This window comes from Lissotriton helveticus, chromosome 1_1 (genome assembly GCF_964261635.1).
Source record: "Lissotriton helveticus chromosome 1_1, aLisHel1.1, whole genome shotgun sequence".
Lineage (NCBI taxonomy): Eukaryota > Metazoa > Chordata > Amphibia > Caudata > Salamandridae > Lissotriton > Lissotriton helveticus.
The window spans coordinates 1,771,365,359-1,771,387,247 of record NC_136057.1 but is presented as its reverse complement, the minus strand read 5'-3'; the positions used below and the strand labels follow the sequence as shown (position 1 = coordinate 1,771,387,247).

Genomic DNA, 21,889 nt, shown 5'->3' with positions numbered 1-21,889 from the left:
TCACTTGCCTAATGAAGTAGGTGCATGGTTAGGTGAAACTGGAAGCACTGATTAGGGATTGTCTGTATAAATGTGCGAATAAATGATAGCCTAAGGAGTTCGCTGGTGAAACTTTGGCCTTATATCATCTAGAAAGGGTAAGCCCGAGGGAGTAGCAGGTTCTCTGATGCTTGTATGAAGAGTAAGCGGTAAGCAATTTACTCGCAGTATATGAAGAGTAAACGGAAGGGATTTACTCGCAGTGAGAGTAATTATTCTTTCCATTGAATTTAGTCACTTAGGCACAGTGGCAAATGTTTTTACGTTGTTAATTAATGAATATGGCATTTAAAAGTGAAACGAAATAAGTTTTCGTATTACCATGCAAAGAGGGGAGTCAGTTGCGGAGCTGCACTGACGTCACCAAGAGCCACTCTAATATTGGTTGAAACAGTGGGTGTGTAGCTGAGGTAATAATTGTAAAGGAGGGGTGAGTGCAGGAGCATGGGAACTTGTCTCACGAGAAAAGCAATGCAATTATTGGTCGAAATTTATTTGAATTCAAATCACTGATTGGTTCTGGAAAATAAGAAACGCGCTGTTATTGGTGAAGTATTTAGTAAACAATTGAGTGTAGCTGGGTATTAAAATCCTCAGTATATGTGGCATTTAGATCCAGCAGTTATAGGAAATAAACCCGAAAGGAGGTACTTAGGTTTTGCGCAAGAGCAATACATAAGAGGAAGTCCTTATATCATGTATGGAGGAGAGAGAAAAATGTCGCTTTTAAAGAAAATTAAACATTTCTTTAAGAAAGATAAAACGATTAAAACAAGAGAAGGGATTATTATTCCACCACCAAATACGCCAGCATCATACATGATGGTAGAAAGGGGCTACCACACTTGTGTGTGGTTAGAGAACTGGATGGAGTACACAAAAGATGACGGTGTTTTGGCATTTCCAGAACATGGTACTTTTAATGGTAGAATTTTGAACAATTTGAGAACACGCATGAATGAATTAGGGTGTGTATCACTTACAACGCAACTTTTACGTCGTAATGCTGTTACAACGCAGCTATTACAACGCAGGATCCATTACAACGCATGGCATTACAACGCATGGCATTACATCGCAGATACTATTACAACGCATACCATTACATCGTAAGTATTGGTAAGTATATAATTTATTTTAATTTTATTTAATATTATATAAATGATTTAATTAATATTAATTATAAATAAAAATAAATACAAATATTTATTTATGTTTTTAAATATTATAAATTAATATTTATTATTTTAAGTATTATAAATTAATATTTATTATTTTAAGTAATTTTTTTAATAAATATGAGTATAGGAGTATATGTATAGGTGTTTGGGGGTACAGGGTGTTTTTAGGTTTCAAGGTAAGGTTTGGGTTTTGGGGTACAGGGGTGTTTTTAGGTTTCAGGGCAGGGTTTGGGTTTTGGGGTACAGGGGTGTTTTTAGTTTTCAGGGTAGGGTTTGGGTTTTGGGGTACAGGGGTGTTTTTAGGTTTCAGGGTAGGGTTTGGGTTTTGGGATACAGGGGTGTTTTTAGGTTTCAGGGCAGGGTTTGGGTTTTGGGGTACAGGGGTCTTTTTAGGTTTCAGGGCAGGGTTTGTGTTTTGGGGTACAGGGGTGTTTTTAGGTTTCAGGGCAGGGTTTGGGTTTTGGGGTACAGGGGTGTTTTTAGGTTTCAGGGCAGGGTTTGGGTTTTGGGGTACAGGGGTGTTTTTAGGTTTCAGGGCAGGGTTTGGGTTTTGGGGTACAGGGGTGTTTTTAGGTTTCAGGGCAGGGTTTGTGTTTTGGGGTACAGGGGTGTTTTTAGGTTTCAGGGCAGGGTTTGGGTTTTGGGGTACAGGGGTGTTTTTAGGTTTCAGGGCAGGGTTTGGGTTTTGGGGTACAGGGGTGTTTTTAGGTTTCAGGGCAGGGTTTGGGTTTTGGGGTACAGGGGTGTTTTTAGGTTTTAGGACAAGGTTTGGGTTTTGGGGTACAGGGGTGTTTTTAGGTTTTAGGGCAGGGTTTGGCTTTAGGGATAATTAAATTATATTTACCATTTTTAAATTAAATGAAATATATTTAATAAATTAAATTAATTATTTTACATTAATTACATTTTTTAATTAAATTAAATTAATTACAATTTTTATTATATTTACATTTATTAAATAGATATTATTTTATTAAATTAAATTAATGACAATTTTTAAATGTCTTTTAATTAAATTATTTAAAAAAATTTAATTACAATAAACTAAATAACATTTTTAAAAAAAAGTCAACTTACCTATATTTACGATGTAATGCCATGCGTTGTAATAGCACCTGCGATGTAATGCCATGCATTGTAATGACATCCGTTGTAATGGATCCCGCGTTGTAAAATCTGCGTTGTAACGGAACGCGTTGTAAAATAACGCGTTGTAACATCATAGATCCATGAATTAGATCCCAGACCTAGATTAACCCGGTACGAAGCATTAGAAGAATGGGAGACTGAGGCTTTTGAGCGCGATAGACCCAGAAGCGACAGAAATTAAAGTACATTTTATCCTAGATTTCCTAAAGAAACAAGAGATAAGCAAATGAAGAAATGGAGACAGTCCATGTTAGTGAAAGGATTATATCCTGTACTGACTTTGGAAGAACCATCAGGAAGCAAATGCACAGAGAAAACGAGAAATGTAATGAATAGTGGTGAATCAGATGACGATTACTTAGAGGATTTGTTAATGAAAAGTCCGCCACCTTACCATGAGGAAGCAAATAGAGGTCACCCTAACGCCCTGTTCTTAAAGCCACCTTTGGTTCCGTAAGTTGTACATGAAACCTCATTAGAAAAAGCATTACAGGATATCGAACGAGAAGCAATAAATAAACAGAGGAATGAATTAATTCAGAAAATTTCACCGTTGAATACGAGTCCTGAAGCCTTGACCATTCCCGTAACCATAGGTCCCATTGTTCCATTATATGGAGAAAAGCAGTCCTGTCCTAAACCTCCCGTTCTGACTACACCTGTAGTGCAAAAAAGAAAGGAACCCTTGATAGTTGATGATCAAGCAAGTGAATGCGAGTCAGTGATTTCCCAGATGGATTTTCCTATAAGAGAACCGGTGGGTGACTCGATCAGGAAAAACACTCCCGGAAGCTCTAGAGAGGTACGGATGGAAACATCCTCAGGTACAAGAAGCGCTACTGTAGTATCCCCGGAAGAGATAGTGAGATGGTCCCAAGAAATAGAAAAGTCAAAATCACAGCCGAAGGTATTGGATATTTTTAAATTAAGAGTTGAATTAGAAGAAATGATTGCTGGAAATGTGGGATTGGAAAGGTTAAACACTTTTAGTGAAGACGAATTGTTGTCTATATGTCGAAGTATCACTCGAAATACTAAAGCATTTCATGAAAAGTTAATGAGTATGGCTTCTGATATGGGAATTGATATTGGTAAATCTAAAGTGTTACAGAAACCTTACCAAGCTGAATTTTCTGACAAAGATTTAGAGAACATAAATGTGTCAGGACGTAAAGTGCATATCAAGGAGTTACTATCATTGTTGCAGAAGTGGGTTGATTTAGATAGGTGGAAAGCTAGATGGGCAAAGAAAAAGAAGGAAGCCCAAGCGAAAAATACTGCAAATGAATATTTATTAAAAGAACCAGAAAAAGGTGGAAAGATTATGCCCAATGAGAGAAGTGCCAGAAGGAGGTTATGTACATGTCCCATGGTCCAGACAGGATATTTTATCATTTACGAATGATTTCCCGAAACTCAGAGAGAAACCTGTAGAGTGGTACAGACAGGTCGAGAGATTTGTAAAAGTATCGAAAGTGTTGTTAAAAGATTTAGATGGATTGTTTGACATTGTAGTACCGCAGATTTATAGAAAGAATGTAAAATTACTATTGACTGGCCTAATGACGAGTAACCAAGAGACCCAAAGAAAGGAGCACTATCAGATGACGTGATGAAAAAGTATCATCAAGTCATAACCTTCCTGAAAGCAAAAGTGCCCCCAAAAGAAACAGATTCGGCTAGAATAGATAGAACTACCCAAAATAAGGATGAATCAGTACATGCATATTATGAGCGCCTTTTACAGGTATTCAAGCAGTACAGTGGGTCGGAAAGTATTGATACGAAAGACATGACACATTTTATTTATCGATTTGTGTCAGGGTTAAAGCCAGAAATTTCACACATGATTAAAGATCATAAAATCTGCTGGCAGGCCAAGCCTGTTGATGAAATACTTAAGTATGCAAAATATTGTAGGGATGAAATTGACAATAAACGAAAGAATTTAGAAGAAAAGGTAATGTGGGCACAAGTAAAATTAGCGGAACAACAAGAACTCCAGTTGAATCAATTGAAAAATAATCAGAATCAAGGAGACTGAAATGGGGGTAAACTGAGAAATAGAATGAACAGAGAGGAGGCAAAGAAATAGTTCCTTTGTCATGGGTGCGGAAAATGGGGCATTGGAGAATCGAGTGTAAGGCTGTATTGAGTTACAATGTGCAAACTGACAATTTGAATCCACAGACGCAGAATGGGGTGTCAAGGAAACCACAGCAACAGGTAATACAGAACCAGTTACCACTTGCACCTATCGGTACAAAAGGGGGTGGTGATGGACGGAGCATCTGAACCAATCAAACACTCACACCCAGTCAACAGATCTGGGTTAAATCCATCACCGTTCTTTAGCCCACTCTGCCACCCCAGTTCAGACATGGCCATATGCAAATCAGTCTGACCCTGTGCCTCATGGGAACAGTCCAGACCGAACTGCCAAGCCATGCCTTCCCTGGACCGGAAACAAGCTTCCTAGGACCGGTTTCTAGCATTTCAGCTGTCTTCAGCCAGGCTTGCTTGAATCCAGTGGCAAAGTGAGCAAGGGACTCAAGTCTGAGCATACCCTGCCAACTTATGGCGAACAAAGCGGTACAAAAGGGGGTGGTGATGGACGGAGCATCTGAACCAATCAAACACTCACACCCAGTCAACAGATCTGGGTTAAATCCATCACCGTTCTTTAGCCCACTCTGCCACCCCAGTTCAGACATGGCCATATGCAAATCAGTCTGCCCCTGTGCCTCATGGGAACTGTCCAGCCCGAACTGCCAAGCCATGCCTTCCCTGGACCGGAAACAAGCTTCCCAGGACCGGTTTCTGGCATTTCAGCCGTCTTCAGCCAGGCATGCTTGAATCCAGTGGCAAAGTGAGCAAGGGACTCAAGTCTGAGCATACCCTGCCAACTTATGGCGAACAAAGCGGTACAAAAGGGGGTGGTGATGGACGGAGCATCTGAACCAATCGAACACACACACCCAGTCAACAGCTCTGGGTTAAATCCATCACCGTTCTTTAGACCACTTGCACCTATGCCAGATTACGGGAGCCAAGTAAAATATTGTGTGGATACCACAAATTGGGAGGGAAGTGGAAGGAGAGATGCAGTGACATCACAATTACTTTAGAGTGACGCATTTTTCGCGGAAGATAGTTACTGACGGTGCCTGAGAGGGGAGGACGAGGAGTGCGTGCTAAGCGCATCCTTGCCGGTAAATCAGTCAGGTCCATACATTGAGGGAAAAGTTGAGGGAAATGATGTTACCTTTTTGTTGGATACTGGCGCTACCCATTCTACTGTGAGAACAGCAGACATTCCAAACCTACCCCTCTTGGGAGAAGCGATCCAAGTAGTGGGCGTTTCTAATAAACAAATTAGTACCCCTGTTACAGAACATATGGAAATCAGAATAGGTAATTTTAAAGAAATGCACAAATGTGTGGTGTGTGACTCCAGTCCAGTGAACCTATTAGGTAGGGACTTACAATCTTTTGTACCCCAAGTGGTGTTGAAATTCAAACCCCAGACGAAGATGGAGTTTATAAATTAATGTTAGCCAAACAAGAAACTGAAAATAAAAAGATGATAGTGGAAGACCTCCCAAAAGAATTGCAGCATACGGTGAATCCTGAAGTGTGGGATTTCACTGGGAAAGATGTAGGATTAATGGCAAATGTTGACCAGGCAAAAGTGACAGTGAAAAAAGGTGCAGTTTACCCAAATATCCGACAATACAAAATGAGCCTAGAAATAAAAGCAGGTGTTGCAGCAGAAATAAAGCGTTTGGATTAGCAAGGCATTTTACAAAAAATCATGAGCAATCAATGTTATTCAGCTATAATTGGCATAACGAAACCGAGCGGAAAATATAGGGTCGTACAAGAACTCCGCAAAGTTAATAAAATTGTCGTTCCATGTTGTCCAGTTGCATCAAATCCTGCAGTGATTCTGTATCAGATACCATGGGGAGCCGGATGGTTCACGGTAATCGATTTGTGCCATGCATTTTTCTCCATACCATTACATCCAGATAGCAAATTTCTTTTTTGTTCAAATTCGACGACCATGTTTATGTTTGGAATCGTGTCCCTTGGGGGTACACAGAGAGTCCATCAATTTTCGATCAGATATTGAAAACATTTCTTGAATGTCTGGCTTTGCCCAGGCAGTCTGTCCTGGTGCAGTATATAGACGACCTGTTGGTGGCATCTAAAACTTGAAATAACTGTGTTGTTGATACCATTGCATTGCTGAATCATTTGGCTGAAGGAGGGCATAAAGTGTCACCTGCAAAATTACAATTTTGCACCACATCAGTAAAATATCTGGGGCACCAGATAGAGGTGTCAGACGAGTTATCTCTGAAAGAATTAAAATAATCAGAAACATGAATCTACCTCAAACACAGGAAGAAAACTGAATGTTTCTTGGAGTTGTAGGTTACTGCAGGCAGTGGATTGTGGTATTTGCAGTCCTAGCTAAACCCCTGATACAAATGACAACTAAAAGAGCAAAAGACCCAGTAGAGTGGGATGATGAAAGCATGACTGCCTTCTTAAAGCTGCGAGACTGTCTTTGTTCAGCTCCAGACTTAGGGATGCCTGATTATACAAAGGAATTTGCATTGTTCTGTGATGCACGCGACAACTGTGCATTGTCTGTTCTGACCCAAACTCATGGTTTAATGAGACGTCCTGTGGCATATTTTTCATCCACACTAGTTCCAGTGGCATCTGCATTGCCAGGATATCTGAAAACAGTAGCTGTAACCTGCATGAGTCTTGAGCAAAGTGAATCCATTATTATGGGACACCCTGTAACAGTGTATGTCCCACACTCAGTGGTGATTCTGTTAACCAGAACAAATACTCAGTATTTGACTCCTAGTCGGCTGACTAAGTATGAGCGAATTCTTCTACGTGCAGGAAATGTGACCATTGCTAGATGCACTGTCTTAAATTCAGCCACACTGTTACCTGATTCCCCCTTCGAAGAAGTGAAAGGGGAAGTCGAGCATGATTGCTTCGGCCTCACAGAATACAGTACTAAGCCCCGTCCAGACATAAAAGAAGAGCCATTGTTAACTTTTGAATATGAGCTGTTTGTGGACGGCTTATGCATGAGACATGACGAAGGAGGATTAAGTGCTGCTTATGCTGCGTGTACTTTGTGGGGTCCAGTTGAAGCATCCTATTTACCTGGAGTCCAGTCTGCACAAGTAGCCGAATTAGTTGTATTGACAAGAGCCTGCAAATTTGGGAAAAATTTGAAAGTAACCATATACACTGACAGTCAGTATGGTTACGGGGTTGGGCATGACTTTGGCCAACTCTGGATGCAAAGGGAGTTTCTGACTTCTTCGGGTACTCTTATTAAGAATGGACATCATGTAAAAGACTTGCTGGAAGCAATTCAATTACCAAAAGAAGTGGTTGTGGTCAAGTGTGCTGCTCACCAATCTGGAAATGACAAAGTGACAGCAGGTAATCGATATGCTGACCAACTAGCCCAGCACTGTGCCAAACATAAGATGGCAATAAATAAGAAAATCAATGCATATGGAAACAGCTGCCAACTTATGTTGCTTGAAAGAGTGAAAACATGGGAAGAAGTGAGATTTTCAAAATAAGGCAGAAATAAAGGAAAAGGAAGAGTTGGAAAAAATAGGATGTCGGAGAAGGGTTGAGGATGGTGTTATTGTTTACCTTGATGGGAGACCTGTGTTACCAGATTGTATGCTTGCTCCTATGGCTAGGATGTATCATGGAAGTACACACATAGGTAGGGACGCGATGATACAGTTGTTCAGACAGAGTTGGTTCAATGTGAGATTCAGGAATGTAGCAGAGAGTCTTTGCCAGAGGTGCATAACCTGCCAACGAATGAATCCTGGTAAGAGAACTGTAGTGTTGCCAGGAAATATTGGAAAGGCTGTAGGTCCCTTCATATGACTCCAGATTGATTTCATCGAGTTACCCCCTTGCAGGGGACTGAATTACGTCCTTGTCATTGTCTGCCTGTTTTCAAAATGGGTGGAAGCCTACCCTACCCGCATCACTGTAGCTAAACTACTACTGAGGGAACTCATACCACATTTCGGTTTTCCAGTAACAATTGAATCAGACTAAGGGTCTCATTTTAATAATGAAATAATTCATCTGATCTGTGAAGCATCTGAGGAAAGTCAAAGCACAGGGCCAGCTAAAAGACTCAGAAAGGGAGGTACGTGGCCTGGTTTTGTTAAAAGACTGACATTTCGCCTTAAAACAATAAATGAAGAACCAGAGCAAGTATATGAAATAACGAGCCAAGCTGGACCATCCACAGAGCAACCCAGAAGGAGAAGTCCATGTTTGAAAAGACTGAATAACAAGTTCAAGGGACCTGAGTGGACCTATGTCATACTTGAAGATTTCGAAAATCTAGAACTGAGTGATGATGAACTGATTGTTGATCAGACTGACGAAGAAGTGAGACCAACTTGAGAAAAGATCCACGGGTTAACTTCTGTGGAACAGTTACAAAGAGGGGATAAAATCTCCTTAGTCAGAAATGGCTGTTTATAATGTTAACGGAACACCGAAAAGAAATTGTCTAAAGACATGTTGTAGAATATGCACATGTAGTATATTAATAGTAGTTATAGTATGGTTTGGATTGGCATTAGCTATACCTTACCTAATGAGCAAAGAAATGCAGAATAACACTAATTTACCTGAGCAAGTAGATTCACCTAAGAAGGTAGATACACATACACATGAGAAAGCAGTTAGTCTTAAGCAACTTGGAGTAGGTTTAGAAGCACGAGATGAGGGAGACTTACATTATAAAAGAGCTAGAAATAGAAATCATTTAAGTGTATTTGCTAATTTGTTAGTACATTATGTAGAAGCTATGAAAATCAGTGACTGCTACGTGTGCATGAAGTTGCCCATATCAGTTGCTGAAGGGGTCACTTACCATCACTTACCTCTGACCTATGGTATTTCATGTAGCATTTTAGCTCGTTTATTTTATAGAACTGGAAAATTACAGTATTATTATTTTAATTTTGATGTAGTCTTTTCTGAAGTTCAGTTACGTAGAAGTTTGAATCATATTTCAAGCACTAGAGATTCTACACACTTTATGGGAGATTATTTAATAACAATAGGATCAATAGACATATCCTAAGCACACAAAAACAATCTAACATGTACATTACAGGAAAAAGAAAAGATATTTTTAGATTTAGTCGAGAAAAGGAGACAGGATTTCCATAAGAAAGCATCTGACCATAAACGAAAGATTCCTAAATGGGCTGAAAATAAAGAGTTTACCTCTAATAGCAAGACTCAGCTGCTATGTTGTTGGATTTTGAAAAGAAAGGGAAACTCTGTCTCCATAGAGAGAAAACAGATTATTATAACAATATATTCATTGGTTTCAGTGAATGCGGACATAATTTCAAAGTTACCGGGGGTTGGGGTTTCAAAGATGGAACTGAACCAGTTTATCCTGGAATTTTTTACATTTGTGGGAACAAGGCCTATTTTAAATTGCCTGATCATTGGTATGGGAGTTGCTATTTTGGAATAGTATTCCCAAAGGTGTACCTTGTTGAGAAAATCACTGGAAGCAATGAAGAAACTAATGGATTAACTCATAGTGAAAGAGCATCATTTGCTGAAATAGTGGGTGACATATTTAGTGCAATAATACCTTCAGTGGGAGTGGTTCTGAACACTCAAAGAATTTGGAAATTGTCAACAGTGGTGGATCGCTTATCGACTGACACTGCTAGTGGATTTCTAATGATCAATACGGAACTAGTTGCGGTAAGATCAATGGTTTTACAAAATCGAGTTGCTCTTGATATATTATTGGCAAAAGAGGGCGGAGTCTGTAGAATGTTGAAGACGCAACATTGTTGCACTTACATTCCACACGAAAGCATACAAATTAAGAAGTATGCGAGAAATATTACACATTTGAGAGAAGAATTAAAACCACTGGAGGTTGTCAGTGCATGGAAGAGACTAATTAGTGGTCTCTCTTCAATAGGTAGTTGGTGCTCTAACGTAGGAAAGAGTTTTGTAGGTAAAATACGATGCCAATGGTGGGAGTAGCACTATTGACTTTAGGGATAATAATTTGTTGCAAATGTCGCAAACATAAAAAGACATATACAGTAAATAAGAAAGGGAAGAAAAGACATTTCAGTGAAATTGAGCTTGAAGAATTAAATGGACATTTGTATAAAAAAGATGAAAAAATAGCCACATAAATAATGGTGAAAAACCTAAAAGAGTGATTGGAGAAATAGAAATGAGTAAATGTTGAAAAGTTGACATCTGTTTCTGTAATTGGTGATGATATAAAATATCATCAAAGAGGGGATTGATGGAGCAAGGTTTCACTCGTAAAGAGACTTGCTTGGATTCAACCCTCTTGAAATAAAATGTAATGCACTAATAAACATGTATCGTCTTACTAACAATGCACCACACGACATTTCTAGAATCTATGGGAAACTTACATATGTGCTTCTACTAACAGTAACTCGAATGCATTAAAATGGTCGCCGCAACACGGGAACTTTTCTGCGCATGCCTATGTCACACTCACGTGACAAGACGTATTCTCTGCTTTGGTGGAAAATCTTTGCTTCTGCGCACTAGAACTAAAGATGGCTGCACTATGTTCTCACATGCTAACACTTGCATTGCTGCTTTTACTAAATTATTTGTTTTGCTTAACTCCTAAGGCTGTAGTTAAAATAAAGTAATGGGAATAGAGTAGAGATAAGTGGTATACAGTGCATTAATGTATTCTTTGTTCTAAAACTGTTTCTCTTTGACTTTGCTATTAGCTTGTATTTGGGCCTGAGGTAATCTTGCTGCACTTCATCTTGCAATCCTGCGACTGCGCAGAAGAAGCTCAAGATTCCACTAGTCATGGCATTGAATCTGTGCCAGTGACTGTCTTGCCTGAAGATGTGCCTGGGAAACTCACCCTTCGACCTCTCGAGAGGAAGCTAAAATAGACATTTTTACATACAATGTATTTGTTATTGAAACATCCTTTGTTGGGTGGAATAAAATGCATGGGAAAATAAAGTTATGGGCGGGAAAGATAATTTGCATTATTGAATCAAGTGACCTCATAACTGGCACGGTGTGATGACCTCTCCTCGTCTTTTGACAAATCAAATTGAGGGAATACACACATTTGCAACATTGGGGGGGTGGTACACTGCCCTGGAAAATGGTATAACTAAGGTAGGCTTAGCTAGCTAATTTGTCCGACTTGTCCGAATAGCTGACCTGTCACTGACCCAACGCACTCAATAGGCGATCGAGAGCAGAGGTGCTGGCGGAGCACTCTGTCAGAAGATTCGCTAACCCAATCGGGGTTCTGGGAAGGAGTTCGATAACCCAATCGGGGTCCGGTGGGAGAAGGTTCGATAACCCAATCGGGGTCTGACTGTTAGCTGCAGAGAGGGGTGTGACGCTGGCGTTGCACTTTAGCTGTGGGTGCTGGTACTGACCTGCAGTGGTCCTGTCCTGATCCAATTTGGTCCATACTTATCCTGATTCTGATCTGCATCTATCCTGTCCTGTTGGCACCTGAACTATCGGGAGCCCTGTCTTTTATCCCAGCCCGTGGCCAGGGTTGGTCTTCACACCATTCTAGGTAAATATAAAGTTTTGCGTGGGTATGTCATTGTATTGTTTCCCTTTCTTTACCCTTCCTATATTTCAATGCTTAACGAAAGCCTCATAATATTTTCACATCATCTTGCTTTGATTATATTCTTCATAATTGAACGAGCTTTGATTGAATTGGTATGGACTCTAACATTTAAGAATTTACATAGATAAAGTGTTTAAACCTTTCCTGAGTCTGTGGTTATTTTATAAATGCAAAGGTTTATTTTTACTGCCTATTATGCTAACACCCTTGATCCCTTAGGACTCTAGGTACCGGTGACCAGGATTGGTAAGTCAATTGGTATAGGTCCTAAATGGTTAAAATAAATTGCTGATTAGCGTAGGTTTACCTGTTCGAAGTGTATATTATTTTATGGGCCCAGGTGAGTATGGTAAAACGAGCAGGTGAGTCTGCGCTCTATCAGTTCATACAGAAGCAAAATAGGAGAATTACTCTAAATTCTCCATACAGGAAAGACAGAGCAGCATCCACCAGGATGCACTAGTTACAAGCAACTAGGATAAATCCTCTATCGGTCCATTCAGGAAAAAACAGTGGAGAGCCTTCTCCTTGTACTGGTTGCAAGCCGCCAGGCTAAATAGCAAATAGTGTACATCAGGGGTGACAGAGGAGTCAGCCAATACATGCACTGGCTACAGGCAGCCAAAGTAAATGCCTTATGGTTCCTATCCAGGAGCAGTTCAGGGACAGCCAAGGGTGGAGAACTCCATAAGGTAAAGTTTAGGGAAAATCTTTAAAGTTTATTAAACATGAAAAAATTACTTCAAATAGGTGTATGTTAAATATTATTTAAATTCATTTTATACATTTCTTTTTATTGTAGAACAAAATAAAAAATACTACACTATTAACTTAATATCGAATTACATAATTAATTTAAAACATACTATTATATTCCAATTGAATCCACAAAGCAAAGTGTGCTACAAAGAATTTGATAAAATATTAATAGAATTCCACAAGTCAAAATAATTCAAAGAGGCTACCTACCCCATTCTCAAGAATTTTGTAACAAACTGGTAGATCATTACAGAACTAAAGCAAACATGCTGAATTTGTATTTAAACAACAAACAAAAAAACAGCCCAACCTTTTCCTACAAAACCCTTCAGGGAAAGGCAAGCACAGCCTCTTAGGGCCAGATGTAGCTCGCCAAATACCGGTTGGTAACGGCCGATTTCAGCCATTACCGACCGGTATTTGGGATTTGTAATGTAGGGGGCCATTGACTTACAGAATCGGTAATTTTACCGATTCGGTAAATATACAGAGTCGGTAAAATACCGAATCGGTAAATTTACAGATTCTGTAAATCAATATGTAGGTGGCACTGTAATCAGTGCCACAGGCCCTTACCGATTCGTTATTTACCATGGAATACTATTCCATGGTAAATAACGAATTCCTGTGTACATGCACATCTGTGCAAGTACACCTGTGCCATGTGTCACACAGACATGCCCTAAGGGCATGTATGTGTGTCGCATGGCACACAAGCCAGAAACAGGGGTGCAACAGGGTGTCAAAGTGACACCGTGTTCCCCTTGTAAATTCGGTATTTTTACCGGATCGGTAATTAACGATTCGGTATCTGCCATTGAATCCTATGGGCTTCAAGGCCCATAGGAATCAATGACAAATACCGATTCATGAATACCGAATCTGTAAAACTCGGTATTTATGAATCGGTAATTCACATTTACCTACATCTAGGCCTAAGTTCCTTCAAAGAGCTAACATCCACTGAATTTCTGGATCTTGTCAAAACAAACAAGCTAACAGGCTGCCCTTCTGACCCTTGTACACCTCAAAACTTCCAAAACATTTTATTACCAGTGTCTGTGGCCATCCCAGTCAGAGCACTCATCAACAACTCCTTAACAAAAGGTGTTAAAAAAGACATGCATACACTCATTAAAAAAAACTTTCCTGGACAATCAAGACCCTGACAACTACAGATGCATGGCAAACAGAACATCCCTTGGCAAACTTATAGAAAGAGATGCTTTTGCCCAGATGTTACAATTCATTGAAGACAATTGTATACTTTCTGGCTTCTAAACTGGATTCTGCACAGTGAAGAGCCACTGAATCGGCCCTTATCTCTTTTTTAAATGACCTTAAAAACACTGTAGACCAGAACGTGGTTGCTGCCTGTCTTCTCTTAGATCTTTCAGCAGCCTTTGACATAGTCGATCATAACGCACTAATTCAAAGGCTTGAGGAAGCTGGAATAGAAGGCACAGTTTTTGCTTGGATGACATTGTACCTACACAATCGTACAAATATCATACATAGCTGCTGGTAGGGAACGGTGGCAGGGGGGCAGGAGAGGGTGGTGGGGGTAGAAAGAAAAACAGAAAAGAGAAAAGAAACCTACCTGTTCATCGCGCCGGTTGTCAGCCATCGCCTTTCTTCCACACAGGAACCAGGAAACAAGCACCCAGGCTCCCAGCCAATCACAAAGCTGAAATGCAGCATTGTAATTGGTCTGAGTGCCGTGGTTCGGTGCTTAGACAGGGAGTGGGAGCCTGGGCATGTTCTCTACCCAGACTGTAATGCAGCCTGGGTGGAGAAAATGGCAAATGTGCATGTAGGGTTGGCCGGCCCAAGAGGGCCTGCCGAACCTACATGCGCACTAAAGGTGCAGCCACCATTCCTCCCTGTGACGCTGGGAGCCCAGCTCCACCCTGCCGCTTCAACTGAAAGCTCAATACAAAAAAGAAAATGATAATAACAGAGTGTTATTATCATTTTATTTGTTGTATTGAGCTCGCAGTTGAAGCAGTGGGCCGATGCTTCTCTGCCTTAGTGGAGGAGCCGCCGCTGCATACTCCTCCTTTCTCTTATAAATCAAACAGCATTAAAGCAGGAGTTCCTCAAGGCTCAAATATCTCACCCATGCTTTTCAAGATTTATATAAAATCATTACAGAATCTGATCAATTGTTTTGACTTCACCTGCTGTAACTACGCAGATGACACGCAAATACTTCTGAAATTGGAAAACCCAACGAATATTGGAAAATCATGAATCTTCAAGTCCCTCTGAGACGTTGATTAATGGATGACATGGAACCATCTCAAAGTGAAAGCCTCCAAAACCAAAATACTCATGTGTGGCGACTGGAAAACCTATGACCCTCTTTGCTCCTGGCTTAATGATCTAAGACCATCACCAAAAATATTGAAGGAGGTAAGAAACCTTTAAATTACCATGGATGCCAAGCTGTCAATGAATGCACATTAGGACAAGATAGACAAATTAAGCTTCCTCACAATAAAAACACTGCAACACATCTTCCTGCAGCTAGAATTCCTGCAAAAGTTTGAAGCTGCCATCTTGCTTGTCTTATCAAAACTGGATTACACTACAGGCCTGTATAACGGCTCACCTCTGTTAACTATGAGAACATTACAGCGAATTCAGAATGCTGCTGCTAGATTCCTCCTACGTGTAAAGCCACAAGCACACATCTCCCCTGCCTTGCAGGCCTTACTCTGGAAACCACTTGCCAGAAGATGCCCCTTCAACCTGCTTTGTTTAACTCACATAGCAATTCATGGTAAAGGACCATTCTTCATCAGGAAGAAAATCAATAAATACATACAACAAAGGAAGCTTTGCTCAAGAATGGCTCCCCACCTCAACGTTCCTACATACAAGAAAAAAACAATGGGTGGAACATCTTTCTCTGTTCAAGCAGCCAAACTATGTAATTCACTTCACACACACATAAGATCCATTGACAACCATTTTACCTTCAGAATATAACTCAAGAGCTGACTCTTCCCCACATGACAACTACACTCACTACACAACAGTGCACAGCAATAGTACATTCCAACATGACAAACTATGATGTTCACAGTATAGAGGTGAAGTTGTTGTTATACATGTGTCATTTTACATTGAATATGTCTCATGTTGTAATTAGATACATTCATAGAAGGAGAAAATGTCTATTACACCACAAGATATATGTGTATATGTCACAAAATGTCATAATTTCTAATTCTATGCACATAATGGTGTATATATCGAAGTGTTTATGCCTGTAACAAAAACTTTAAGAAATGTCATAAAAACATTTGCATACTTCACCACAAAATAAATGTGCACATCAGACGATGTAAATATTACTGCGCACATTTGGGTATTTATATAGAGGAATTTTCTCCAGACAATACAACCTTACTAAGTGTTATGTACAGATGTGTATATATATAAGTTAATTTCAATTTTTTCATATTAAAATAAAGAAAAGAAAATCCTCTGTTCAACTTTTCTCTGATCCCTCCTTTCTAGGACTCATCCCAAACCTTTCTGACTACTATGAACCCTCAAACATCCTTCTCAAACATTCCCCTCCTTTTCTAGGATTGAGCCTGCAATAGCATGGGCAAGCGTGTGCATATCATGAGCGAGACGCTGTTGTTTACAAAAAGAGCTTGGAGCCTATCCTTTTGCTTACAATTTGTTGGCTTGCATGACACTCTTCATTACAGCCTTGTAACCGGTCACTGCAGGTCTAACATCATTTCAGTTCCTTTGTGTGGAGCAAGGACCAAGCACTGATTGATTCAACTTATCAGTGCCTGTCCACTACTCCCGATGTGATTGATGTGACACAGTGCCTGTAGGAGCGTTGTGGCAGCCAGCTCCAGCCAATCCTGGTGCTGCTCTCATACTGTTGAACATAATCAGCAGCATGAGAGGATTGTCTGAATTGATGAGGAGAATCCAACTGCTTCTAGCTTCCAGCGCAGAGGGACTGAAGCAGAGGAGAAGTCAAGCCAGCGGAGTGGGTAAGTACTGTCTCTGCCCTTTATTTTGCCTCTTTCTGCTTGTTTCTTACCTTTATTTTGCCTCTTTCTTCTCGGTTCTGACTGTTATTTGTCCATTTCTGCTCATTTCTGACCTTTATTTTTTCTTTTTCTGACCTTTATTTTGCCTCTTTCTTCTCATTTCTGAACTCTGTTTTGCCTCTTTCTGCTTGTTACTGCCTGTTATTTGTCTTCGCTCTGCTTTATTTATTTATTTATTTATTTATTTATTTAAGTTTATATAACAGCGCACAGCTACCCCACGGGGTTTCCCGGCGCTTACAGTGAACAACAGGAGGAAAAGGAACTATTGGCTGAAAAGCCAAGTTTTTATAGATCTGCGAAAAGACAGAAGGTCAGATTGTAGATGGAGGGGCAATGGAAGCGAATTCCACAAAGAAGGGCCAAGGTAGGAGAAAGAACGCCCTCCCATACGAGACAGTTTGACTCTGGGGACTTGGAATTTCTCTTGAGAAGAGGATCTGAGAGTGCGGGAGGGGGCATAAGGGATGGCAATCTGTTGTACATAGTCGGGAGCCTTTGCATGCTTAATGCGGAACATGCACGTGAGGGCCTTGAACTTGACTCGATTTTCCACTGAAAGCCAGTGGAGATTGATCAATGACTTGGATGCTGAGACAGTTTTGGAAATTCGACAGAGTAGTCGCGCGGCAGAGTTTTGTACTCGCTGCAGGTTGCGTGTAATTTCCTTGTTAATACCCAGATAGAGAATATTCCCGTAATCCAGCCTGGACGTCACCAAGGCTTGGACCACGGTACGCTGGGTGTGAGCTGGGAGCATCCACACAATCTTTCTTAACAGTTTCAGAATGGTAAAGCCCCCCTGCGCCAGGATTGGCTGGTCCACCGGCGCAGCATCCCATTGGATGCCGCGCGTGGGGGTGGCCCTGCAAGGTTTCTTTCATCTTATCGGCGGGAAGTCCAAGGAAGGGGGAAGGAGAGCTGCCTGGACCAGCCCGGTGCACCTTCGGAAGGGGCGGGAGCTGCCACGCAACACCTCCCTCCTGTGGGAACCTCTGCAGAGGCCTCGTGACGTCAAGAGTGCCCTTGGTGAGTACTGTACTGGGGTTTCTTCCCTTTTGCTTTTTGTTTTATTGCCGGTTCTGCAAGTTGTAGTCTATGTTTGGAGCCAGCCGCGAGTTCTGGGGATCATCCGCTCGCCTGTAAAACATCTTCATGTTTATCGAATGTTTTTCTAAAAACGCCGCCTTTCTGTGTGGGGTGATGTTGGGTGTATATATAATTCTACCCAGAATGCACTAGCGCCCACGGACACCTGGCGTGCAACAGAGCGGCATCCTTCTCATTGGAGGATGAAAGCCTGGCGCGGCCCACCAACCCGCAGTGTGCACTTTAGAGTGAAAGTGCCGGCACTGATTATACTCGGGGGTTGCTAGACTTCAGCTGCCTGTGTTTATTTCCAGGTATTGTTTGTGCTCCTTGTTAAGGGGTTCATCGCACAGGCACGCACAGGACTCCCTCCACAGGTATGCACAGGGCCCCCATCCACAGACACGCACAGGGGCCCCCTCTACAGGCACGCACAGGGCCCCCACTGACAGTCACGCACAGGGGGCCCCCTCTACAGTCAAGTGCAGGGCCCCCCTCCACAGTCAAGCGCAGGGCTCTCTCAACAGGCACGCACAGGGATCTCTCTACATTCACGCACAGGGCCCCCATTAACAGTCACGCACATGCCCCCCAACCACAGTCACGCATGGGGCCCCCAACCACAGTCACGCATGGGGCCCCCAACCACAGGCACGCACGGGGCTCTCTCCACAGGCACGCACGGGCCCCCTCAACAGGCACAAATACGTTTTATGATACCTTTGCGTCACTGGGAAAATGCATGTTCGATCAATTGCCCCCAGGTTTGTTTACATCGACTGCACAATGTACTGTTTCTTGTTCAGAGTTAAATGTGAACAGGATGGCGAGTCTGGTGGGCGAAGGAAGAAGAAAGAATGGGAACTAAAATAACGCTGTCAGGGGAGACCATCTGAGGGGGTGGTTGTAAAGAAGCTAAGACAGATCTCATGTTCATTATTTCAAACTTTAAATCCCCCAAATAAGTATCACAGCACACAAGCCCTGTCAAATATACTTCTGCAAAAGAATGTTATTTGTATAGTGACTTTGTGGTTCCCCGTGATATGATCTATCTATAAAGCCACGCATCTGAACCTACAGCTCTCAAGTGGCACATTAGTTGGGGGGTATATGGTCTGACATTAACGCTCCAGCCACTATTCCTGTAGGGCTGCTCGCAGTGATAAAGAAAAGTGGCTGTGGAAGAAAGGCCTGCGGGTGTGGGGGCCTACTGTGATCAGGAAACACTTTAGGGCGTTTTAAAGGCAAATAAAACATAATCTTTTTTACAGACCCTGCATCCCTCAGATGATACCCATTTATTGGCCCTAGGCCATTACTGCTTTTTTATGGCGGCAACCTGTATGCATCACACTGATGTGTGCAGCAGGCACGCAACCCACTCAGACACCTAACTGTAACTGGGCCTGATGCAGGATGCCCTGATCTGTTGGGGACGGGGGAGCTGTGCTTTTGGTGTCGTAAGTGATGGAAGTAACAGGTTTCCTCTGAGGATACTCGGTTTTGGGGAGGAAGGGTGTGCGGGGGTCGGTAGGAGGGACTCTGCATTGGGCGCATCATGCACAGGAGTGAAGAGTAACACGTTGCTGAGTGTTTGCGTCAACGTGGGTAGGTCATCCCTCAACGCGTCTGTTGTTTCATGTACGCGTCCTGGCATAAGCAGGTCCCGTCATGTTATCACACTGACAGGTGTCACTGTGTGAGGAGGGCGCCCTGCAGCAGGCACTGATTTGGGTCAGATAGAAGAGCACGGAACATGTTGGCACTTTAGGCCTACTGCGAAACGTTTAACTCCAAAAGAGCACTTTAAACATAGGTTTATGTGCTTTATCAGAAATGTGTCAGAAAAGCATTGTCTACCCTATCAGTCCCTGATTACTGACGGGGTTAATTCCTCACTTTCCACTTGAAAAATCATAATGGGATTATGTAAGGTATTTCTCACACATGGCAAATAAAGCAGCCCATCTCGGCCCACTAGTAATCAGGACTTAACACAACAGCCGGCGCTGTCATCCTATGGCTTTGTGAAATGCCACAAAAGCTGCTCTGCAGTTTCAATATTCCTGTTGCAGAAATGGCACCGCCAGGAGTCTGCACTGCACTGCGTTTGGAATCAAAACGCTCCTAACACTAACAGTAAGAGAGCATGACATTCCTATTGGTGTATTTTTTTTTTAAACCTTGTACCGTTTGTTCTCAGCTCTAAAGGGCCAAGCCTCTGCAGGTGTTTTTTTTTTTGCCAACGGCAGAAGCACGCAGGGCCGGCAAACTTGAAATGGGGTTTCAGTTAAAGTAAACGGATTCCAAGATGGCTAGGGAGTTCATGCGTGCTTTATGGCAAGCGCGCCTCCTGATGCTTGAGTGGCCATGAGTCATGAAGCATAGAGGCTATTTTAAACTTGCCAATCCAAAATGGTGGAAGGCCATGCTGGGATGGCAAATTAAAATGTTGAACAAGTGAAAGAATGTAAGCAAAGAGGTAAAAAATGGACGCAAGCAGTCCGGCCGCACTTGGCACTTTATTGCGTGCCTGCCGTCTGAAGAAAAATAACATGCATAAATAAAATAACTCAAACAAGGGGAGGGGGAGTGATGTGAGAGCATGCAGAGTGCGGGGTGGGAGTGGGACGAATGGGGTGGGAGGAGAAAGCAATGAATAACAAGCCCTTCCATTGAGTGAGTGCTTAAAACAAAATGAAAGAAGAATCTCCTCAGGTTTTGAGTGGAAGCATACAACTCATCCAGTTAGAACAGGGCAAGACCTAAACGCCCCTGAGCGAGGTAAACACAAGAATAACGAAGTTGGAAGTCTTGCGCTACAGTAACAGAATCTCCAGCGAGGCCCATAAAGAGGTTATGAAAGCGGCTAAACTGGGGATGAAAGAGTATGAATTGGAAAGCCTGTTCCTGCATTATTGCTATATATGTGGAGGCATGCGGCACACGTCATACACTTGCATATGTGTCAGTGGAGACAACTCATCCATATTGCATTACGGGCATGCTGGAGCCCCAAATGACAAGACCGTTGTTGATGGCGATTTGTGCTTGTTTGATATGGGAGGAGAATATCACTGCTATGGGTCAGACATCACCTGCACGTTCCCTGCGAATGGAAAATTCACTCCTGATCAGAAGGCCATCTATGAAGCTGTGCTTCATTCATCACGTGCTGTCATGAAGGCAGTAAAACCAGGTGTTGCCTGGCCAGATATGCATCGTCTAGCAGACAGAGTTCATCTGGAAGAACTGACCAAAATTGGCATTTTGAAAGGCAACGTGGATGAAATGGTGAAAGTTCATCTGGGTGCAATATTTATGCCACATGGTCTGGGACATTTTCTTGGCATTGACGTGCATGATGTTGGAGGCTACCGAGAGGGAGTTGAACTGAGTACGGAGCCTGGTCTCAAAAGCTTGCGTACTGGACGGATTCTTCAGGAAGGCATGGTGCTAACAATTGAACCAGGAATTTACTTTATTGATCACTTGCTCGACCAAGCACTGGTAGACCCCGCACAATCCCATTGCCAGTGTAAAGTTCTAAACTTGCTAGATTGATTCAGACATTGGCTCTGAGCAGCCGTCTGTGTCTGGCGTTTCTTGCAGAGCTACAGTATTGTGATGAAAACTTCTACTATGCACAGCCTTTCAGCAACCTCTGAAATGCAAGAGCGCATGAATTGGTGAAATGCAAATGCTGATTTTTACAATGTGAACATTACTGAATATCTGTTTTTATAAGATGATCATCCCTCTAAGGTGATTCAGATATAAACTATGCATTCTGTGTAACTGCTTTCTTTGATTAACTGTCGATAATCACGTTCATCTGGATAGGC

General features: G+C 41.9%; 1 pseudogene; it reads left to right on the top strand.

Moving 5' to 3' along the window:
- Positions 1 to 21,608, top strand: part of LOC144765326 (xaa-Pro dipeptidase pseudogene) — a 50,458-nt pseudogene extending 28,850 nt beyond the window's left edge.
- Positions 21,609 to 21,889: the final 281 nt, after the last annotated feature.